The 9,463-nt window shown below is 35.5% G+C and overlaps 1 pseudogene; it reads right to left on the reverse strand.

Moving 5' to 3' along the window:
• Window positions 1-514: 514 nt before the first annotated feature.
• LOC137168216 (uncharacterized) lies at window positions 515-7,092 on the reverse strand (annotated as a pseudogene).
• Between the last annotated feature and the right edge of the window lie 2,371 nt (window positions 7,093-9,463).

Raw genomic sequence — 9,463 nt, forward strand, 5'->3', positions numbered from 1 at the left:
CTTGTCTGCCCTCTAGAGTTTAAAATGAGGGACTGTAACTCTTTTCTATCTCAACATATACAGTAACTCACTTGTGAATCCCAAGAATAAAGAAATATTGTTGTATTTGAATCTCTACCAAACATATCTAGCAGTTTCTGCCTTTCAACTTGTGTATGCTGGGATACACTCTGCACTCACAGCACTGACGTGACATGAACAGGGAGAAGAAGGAGCAGATTTAGATATAGATGACTGATGATACTGTGATGATAGTTTGGTAACATAGATATCTGAGTGATGATCTTTTATTTACGTGAATAAATGTGAATGATTGTCCACATGTTTGTGGTCTTTGTTTTTTCTTTGTTAAGTACTGTTTTGTCTGGCTTTTATATTTCAGCTTATCAAGTTTCAATCTGCACTTTGTCATGTTTTGCTTGTGCAGCCTTAAAAGGTTTTAAAACGACGACAACTATACTACTACTTTCAACTTAATTGAAGTTACATCATTATATGAGGTAGTTGAGGCCTATCAGGATGAGTATTGTAGGATTTTGTACAGCTGCTCAACCAACTCCAGTCACTGTGGCCATCGAGCACAATAATAAACAGCAGAATCTTCAGTTTTCAGACTGTTCATCTGCAGATACACCTGCTGTCTGCTGTCGTCTCTGGAGATGGTGAACCGGCCTTGAACTGACTGAGAGTAGGAGATTTTGCCACTGTCATATCTGATATAAGCAATCCACTCCAGTCCTTTTCCAGGAGCCTGTCTGATCCAGTTCATGCTGTAGTCACTGAATGTGAATCCAGATGTTGTACAGGTCAGTTTGTGGGATTCTCCTGGTTTTTTAACTCCTGATTCAGATTCTGTCAGAGTCTGACCATCAACACCTGTCAAGACAAAAAGAAAACTGTTATATAAGCTTTTAACTTTTTGAAGATGGTCTTCAACTCAAGATCAAAATCTTCACCTGCCCAGCAGATGGTTAAAAGCAGCAGTCCTGTCCTATAGTCCATCATGTTAAATTGTGTGTCCACTGTTCTCTGTCATCCTCTCTGCAGTCAGATAAGTAGAGGTGGAAGACATCAAGGTTTTGCATTGACTCCTCCTGACAGGAAGGACAGATTTGGGTTGTATTTGGCCCTCATTTCTGCCTACTGTGTGTTGAAACTACAACAAATAATGTAGATTTAATAAATATATAAAGTTGTGATTATATGAACATTAATTTGATTCATGCATTATAAATTTTGTTTTGGCATAATGGGCAGCAGATGAGAGCATAAAATAATATAAATATTCTATTGTTTTAATCATCAACATACTGTCATTTGAAATCTGCTTTATTATCATCTGACTAAGTAAAACCATCCACCAGTGCTCTGAATATATTTTGGACTGAGGTCACCTCTGATCCATGAAGTTCACTCTCAATTTTTTTTTCAACTTGTTTCCCTTTTAAAAGTCATTTCATGAAATGTAAAGCTTGCACTTGTTAATGTGACATTTGTTATTTAAATTATGATTTGACAGTTGAAAGAACTCAGTCTATTTATTTGAATGATGTAAGATCAGAAAGACAATAAAAACTACCAACTAAAATATAAAGAAATCTGTTGTGGATATTTTCAAAGTGCTTTTGTAACATGCAGCTCATCAGAAAACCAAGATGTCACTGTCATCATATGTAGCTACTTGTTGTCTGTGGAGGTTTTTGTGCAGTTTTATCGAGCACAGAAGTAAACAGCAGAATCTTCTGTTGTCAGACTCTTGATCTCAAGGTACTGATTGATACTGGACACATTTTCAATCATGATGAAACAGCTTTGAAAGGAGCTGGCATAGCTAGCAGAGTTAGAACCTGCATCCATCCTCCCAATCCACTCCAGAGCTTTGCCTGGTCTCTGTCTTATCCAGTGAATAAAGTAGTCTGTCATGTCAAATCCAGATATGACACATGACATCTTCACTGTCTCTCCAGGTCTTTTCACCTCAGAGGGAGACTGGTCCAGTTTGATCTCACTCTGAACTCCTGTAAACAAAGAAATGAAGATCATCATCCATCAAACTTGAAAATCAGGGGTTGAACATTTACAAAAGAAGTAAAAGAATCGGTTTTCTTACCATGAATAGTAACTACAAACAATAAACTCCGGGCAAGTGTAATTTTTATTCTGTAATAAACACTGTGGTTCAGTGCTTTTTATTGAGTGTTTCTAATTTGTATAAAACTGTTGTTTTGCTACAAACTACTATATGACATTTGCTGTTGGTGTTTTTATAGGGAAGAAAGAGTTTGCATAGACCTCCCTCTACAGGTTTAAAAAGGAAATATGCAACACAGATACATTTTCTTAAGTAGAGTATCTACAACAACAGAGGAAAATATAAAGTATCCAAATCCTGTCAGCTAATTTGTGACCTGGTGGAAAAGGAGAACAAACTGTTATGTTCAACAATCTTTAATTAATGGTGTAGCAAGTTACAGCTGTGTTTCCTTTTGGCCAAATAAGAAAAAGGAAATGTGCACCCTTTATGCGTATTTGTTCCTGCCTTTAAAGAGATAGAGCTATCATTCATTTTGTCAGATAATATTTTAGTTTCCACACAATACAGAAACAACAATATATATAGAAATATGTGTCATATCCTTTATGTATTGATGTCAAATGCAGTTGAAGTCAAATGATATCTACATTTAATACTCAACTCTTCTTCTGTCTATGAGGAAAAATGCCTCTACTGTTCTGTGAATTCCATAAATACAATTATTTATCAACTAAGCAGAGAGCACTATCTTTATTAATGTTCAAATTTAAAACATGTTTGTGTGTGTTTCAGTCACATGAATCTCTGGGTATTTAGCTGTGTGAGCTGTGTCCTCAGGCTGCAGATTCTGTCCTTTAATAGTCAATGTTCTAGCAGAAGTGTCTCTGCTGTAGCTGAACTTGTTCTTCAGAGCATTATTTTGATAAAAGTCACCTCCTCCCCACCGATGTATAATCCAGTCCATTGGTTTTCCTTCACACTGTCTGATCCAACCTGTTGCATAGCTGCTATCAGTCAGAGAATAACCAGAGACCTGACAGGTGATGGTCAAAGACTGTCCAGGCTGCAGAACCATTGAGTCTGGCTGGATGCGATCAATACTGTACACACCTGTGGAAAGAGAAATCAACATTATCTCCATCATTCATCTGACTATTCAGTGTTTCTAATGTGTTCATTAGTGTGAATCCACTGAAAGCTCCTCACAAGATCCAGCTGCCAGCAGCAGCATCAAAGCTGCAGAGAACATGGTTGATGTTGAAGCTGAACTGATGTGAGCTCTTCTGTCCTCTCGCTGACACACACACACACACACACACACACTGATTACATTTTATTTAAATGGGTTCTGTTGAAGGTGAAAAGATCAGCATTTCTTCTCAAATCCAGAGTGAAGTACAAATAAATTATTGAATCAAATAAAGTTATTGTTGAATTACATTGTTATAAAGAACATTTATATAGACCTGAGTTCATTCATCATTTTAATTTTTAAAAATCATATAAAGATTTTGACAATACTTCAAATTAATGTGAATTTTTTCTGATAGAATTTTTTTACAGCCAAGATTTTACTATTTTACTTGTAATTTTAGTTGTATTTTATTTCATATTTTCTAAATCTCTGTGAGAAATGAAAATGAAGACAAGAAAGAGAAAGAAAGATTAAAAAATATATATTTTAAAGTAAGGAAAAATTAAATGTCAACAATCGACAAATATTTTACAGCATATATCTATTTAATTACTGCAGTGAAGTAACAGGGGAAATACTCAAATAGCATGAAGACTTGAGTTTGTTCTGGTTAGATGGAGGTTTGGAGCTTTGAATACAAATTTGAATACAAAAGTTTGAATTTTTTCAGTTTTTGCAGATGTTTGAAGTCACGTGGCCCAGACAAACTTGGAGACTCTGAACAGATGTTCAGGAACTGAAACCTGTGTGATGATCTGCATAAAACTATTTGTTTCCCTTAAAAGTTAATTAAAAAAGATAATTATATTAGTTTAAAACAATCTTTAGTGGGGTGTCTGTGAGATAAACTGACAGTGTTAACAGTTTAATGTTGTTGCTGAAGTAGTTTGAAACTTCATTGATACCATACAAAACATCTTGTTTTATATTCAGTGAGTATTGAAGCTTTGATTTCATATTAATTCTGCAAACTGAGAAAAGGTGAAATAACCAGACTGTTAACAATTAACTCTCAGGTTAAACATTTAGATGAAAAAAATATAAAAATAAAAAAATAAAATAAAATAAAATAGAACTCTGTCTCTCACCCTGGTTCCAAACCAGAGACCCCCCACAACACTGCAGCTTTCCATTTCTTTTCTTCTCTGTTTTTTCTTCTTTCTTTTTTATCCTCTCTTTCTTCTTCCCTTTCCTTCCCTCTGCTCTCTTCCCTCTATATCCTTACACACCAACACTAACACACACACACACACACACACACACACACACACCACGTGCATTTTGTACTAAGCCAAAAATGTATTTATTTATTTTTATTTATTCATTTATTTTCATGTTATTGTTTTCTTGGGGTTACTGTCTGGCCCTTTTTGCTCCTCCTGTATGTACTGTCCTGTGTCATAAGAGTTTCATGTTAATCACTTGTCCTGCACTCAATTTGTGTTATTCACACTCTGCACTAAATAAAGGGGAAAAAAACAAACAAAAAACTTTTCTGTCTTGTTCAAATACTGAGTCCAGAAACTGTAACTGATCGTAATCTCTTGAGTGTCAGACATCTTAATTTAAGCTCTTTGGTAATAAGGAAGACAGTTCTGTCTATTAATATGATTTACATATCCAAGCGATATACTTCTCTTATTAGAAATATTTTTTTCTCTTGTAAAATGTATCTTTAAGGCCCAAAAAATATCACATTGTTCTCCAAAGATGAATAGGAGTAGAGGACTTACAAAATTTTCTTGAACTACTTAAACTGAAGACATTAATCATATGAGATAGTTGTTGTGATCTATCATCCTAGTAAGGAGAACTATTGTAGGATTTTGTACAGCTGCTCAACCAACTCCAGTCACTGTGAGTCTCGAGCACAATAATAAACAGCAGAATCTTCAGTCTTCAGACTGTTCATCTGCAGATACAGCTGCTGTCTGCTGTTGTCTCTGGAGATGGTGAACCGGCCTTGAACTGACTGAGAGTAGTATTTGCCACTACCACCACCATCAGCAGCAATCCACTCCAGTCCTTTTCCAGGAGCCTGTCTGACCCAATGCATCCAGTAGCTGCTGAATGTGAATCCAGATGTTGTGCAGGTCAGTTTGTGGGATTCTCCAGGCTTTTTAACTGCTGGTCCAGATTCTGTCAGAGTCTGACCTTCAACACCTGCCAAGACAGAAAAAAGAGCCTAACATGCATCAAGTTGTTAATACAAATGTAAATATGTCAAATAAAGATATGTGAAGATCTTCACCTGCCCAGCAGATAGTTAAAAGCAGCAGTCCTGTCCTATAGTCCATCATGTTAAACTGTGTGTCCACTGTTCTCTGTCATCCTCTCTGCAGTCAGATAAGTAGAGGTGGAAGACCTCTAAAGTTTTGCATTGACTCCTCCTCACAGGGAGGAAACAACTGGATTGCAATTTACTCTCAGTTATTGAAACACGGGAATTACTGATCTTATTTGTGTAACATCAATATTTCCCTTAATAAAGCATATTATAATGTGTGAGATGTGCAATCCAACACATATACTATTCCAAGCTCATCAGTGGATTCACAGAGGCTGTTTAACTATTAAACTCCAAGCAAACTTCTACCAATTCACATTTGTTGCATTTCATATTAACAGAAAAGAAAATGTTAACAGATCATTATTAAGGAATATCCTACTACAATTACTGTCAGTAGCAGAAACATCAGAGGACTGCAACATACATATTAAAATGTGATTATATACAGGAACATTTCAGTGTACATACAGTACATGAAAGACAAAGGGCAGTGAAGGCAGCTGTGACTGAGCAAAGATGGCAATGAGTGATATTAACTGATATAAATGATAATTAAAGGAATGAAAATGGAAGGAGTATCAGATACCACTGCAGTCACTGTGATCATGACCAATAATGAAATCAATCTGTTGTGAGTTGTTTTTTTATGTTGCTTTTGTCGCACTACTTCATGCAACACTGTTTTTGTAATATTTTGGTTTGAGGAAATTCCTTATTGAAACTGAGGGTTTAGGGATGAATGGTGTTGTATGCTGTACAGACTGAAAAGGACTTTGAGGAAATTATATAATTTGTCATTTTGTTTGGCTATATAAATAAAATATATATTTTTTTTTTCTGCTGTGTGTTTGTTTTTCTCGGTTGTTGGTCAGCTACAAGTAGAAAAATGAGTATTAGTGTTATTTTGAGATATTGACATGTTTAAAGACATTTAAAGATCTGCTCCCATCAGATGACCAAATGTTTCAGGATAAAGTGTCTCAACACAATGACAAATTATTTTGTATTGATGAAATTGTTAATTATTGGCCATCATTCAAAAGGAAATTTGTTTCAAAGCCCTGACATGCTTCAGTGCTTCTTATACAGTGTTTAGTGTTTTTCAGTTTTTGTACAGCTTTGTAGTCTCCTGTGTCACTGTGGCTCTCATGCGCAGTAATAAACAGCAGAATCTTCTGGTTTCAGACTCTTCACCTCCAAGTACACAACATTTCTGGAAGTATCCTTAGTGATGGAAAATTGGCCTTGGAGACTTTGGGCAAATATTGTGCCAGTTCCACTATCAATGCGTCCGATCCATTCCAGTCCTTTCCCTGATTTCTGACGAATCCAGTGCAGCCAAGCTAGAGAAAGTCCTTCCACTTTACAGGACAGAGTGACTGACTCTCCAGGTCTGTTGACCACTGGCTCTGAGGAGGTGAGGGACTGACCCTGAGCAGCTGAAACAGACACAGAGTTTAGATGACAGGAAGCCAGCAGTCATTCAAAGCTCCCTTTCTCTTCTTCTGCTGGATACTGACTTCACTCACCTGAAATGAGAGCCAAGAGGAAGAAGCTTTGTACAACTGTCATGATGAGAACTTGGCTGAGTCTGCAACTGCAAAGGCTGATGTGAAGGATATATTTAGCAGCCAGAATGGGTGGAGATTGTGTGACAGTGACTGAATTTGCATTTTTATCAGTCTGAGGTTTTGGAGACACAGTGCTAAAAGGTAAGAGACACAAAGACTAAAATTCAGTGAGGAGAAGAGCAGTGTTGGACGCAACAGAAGAATCAGTCAAGCACAAACAATTCTAGGTCAGTTCATCATTCATTTCAGATCAGTGAGAAAAGTGGACCAGTGACAGATGAGAGAGAAACTTGATAGTGACTGCCCTCGTGTGGTAATTTTAAGAAGTGCAATGTTATTTTTCACTCTCATGATTTTAGATTCCCAAAACTTCAAGCTACAAGCAAATGGACGGTACGCAACAGAAGAATCAATCAGGCACAAACATTTCAGTAACGATTTGCAACATTTTACAGCCAACTCTGAATGAATGGATGTCAGAGAGTTTTCCAAAACAAACTAGAAATTGTTTGCTCAAAGCTGCATTATTATAACACAAAAAACCTTTACACAAAAATAATCAACATGACATTCTGATAAATATTAAATAATAGTAATAATATAAAATAAATAGTCCTTGTTGAAGCATACAAGGTGATTTTTAAACTGTACTTACATGAGTTATCAACTGAAAATACAACATTGGAGTCTGGATGAAATTTCACAACTGTGGCAAGAGAAATCAACATTATCTCAACATTATTTCTAATGTGTTTATTAGTGTGAATCCACTGAAAGCTCCTCACAGGATCCAGCTGCCAGCAGCAACATCAGAGCTGCAGAGAACATGGTTGATGTTGAAGCTGAACTGATGTGAGCTCTTCTGTCCTCTCACTGACACACACTTCCTTATGAGTGACATTTATGTGCATATTGTTGAATAAACTTTTATCTATTTCTTGTTACTTCTATTTATCACTTTGAGGTGAAAGGTTCAGTCTTTCTTCTTTCTCGAGTTTTCAGACTGAATATGTACTTAAACGTGATATATGGTTAATTTAGTGAACTTGTGAATGGTGGAATGATTTTGTTTGACATGACATTTAAAACAATTTACCCTCTATCAATGTATTAATGTAGACAAAATAAGTTTATTCTAATACTGAGTGTTTCAAGGATAAGATACAATAATTTAATCTGTGTAATAATGGATGAAAAAATTTACAAAATGTTTTGAAAATATGTCTTTGGTGACTCTACTGTGAATGAACTGTGAATTAAAAATAGTCTGACAAGATATTTATATCTACTTTTAATTTAAAATTACTGTATTTGTTTCTTAACTTGTATACTTAAATTCATCATTTGCCAACAGAAAGTGAAGTGACAACAAAATCATGTAACATTATGAGTTTTCTCCAGCTGTGTGGAGGTTTGGAGTTTCACATAAAATACTTTTATTGGTTTCAATGTTGCAGATGTTTGAAGCTACAGACATTCAGTGAAACTTGGAGTCTCTAGAGAGACACTGAAATTCAAATTAAAAATAGTTAGTTGCTTTAGGTAAGAAGATAATTAAAACTTTTAAACTTAAACTAAACTACTTTTAAAACCCAATTAAACTATCACTGGTTCCAAAAAGATCTTTTGGTGTGAAGGAAATTTCTTTCATCATTGTCGTCTTCTTGAACTACTTGAACTGAGGACATTAATCATGTGAGGTAATGGGGGACTAATGGATCCTCCTGTATGTGAACATTGCTGGGAAAACTGTTATAGCCAGTTAATCCTTATGTTCCCTCTTAAGTTTGGATTTTCTTTTCTTTTCCTTTTTTTTTTTTAATTGTTTACTTTTTACTTTTCCTTAGTTACCCAAAATATTCACTTAAGTGCCAACATGACAGTGAACACGGAAAAGCAGAAGACGCATTGTTGAAAGATATATTTAAAGGACTAGTTCTCTTTGTTTGATCTACTTTATTATTTATTTATGTTTTATTGGCTTTGGATATTTTGAAAACTCATCATGTTATTAATCCTTGTTTATTTACTTGTCTAAATTATCAGAATGTTCCACACAAATACCTAATATCTCATTTTCATGATTCAGCACCTTATTAAAGTGTGAACTGTGAAATGAAATGCATTTTGTACATGAAAAAGCATGAACGTATACTTCATCAAAAAATTAATCATGCAAAGTAGTTTATCAGCCCAGAGATGATGAGTATGATTTTGTACAGCTGCTCAACCAACTCCAGTCACTGTGAGTCTCGAGCACAATAATAAACAGCAGAATCTTCAGTCTTCAGACTGTTCATCTGCAGATACAGCTGCTGTCTGCTGTAGTCTCTGGAGATGGTGAACCGGCCTTGAACTGACTGAGAATAGTA

This window comes from Thunnus thynnus, chromosome 17 (genome assembly GCF_963924715.1).
Source record: "Thunnus thynnus chromosome 17, fThuThy2.1, whole genome shotgun sequence".
NCBI classification, from domain to species: Eukaryota; Metazoa; Chordata; class Actinopteri; order Scombriformes; family Scombridae; genus Thunnus; species Thunnus thynnus.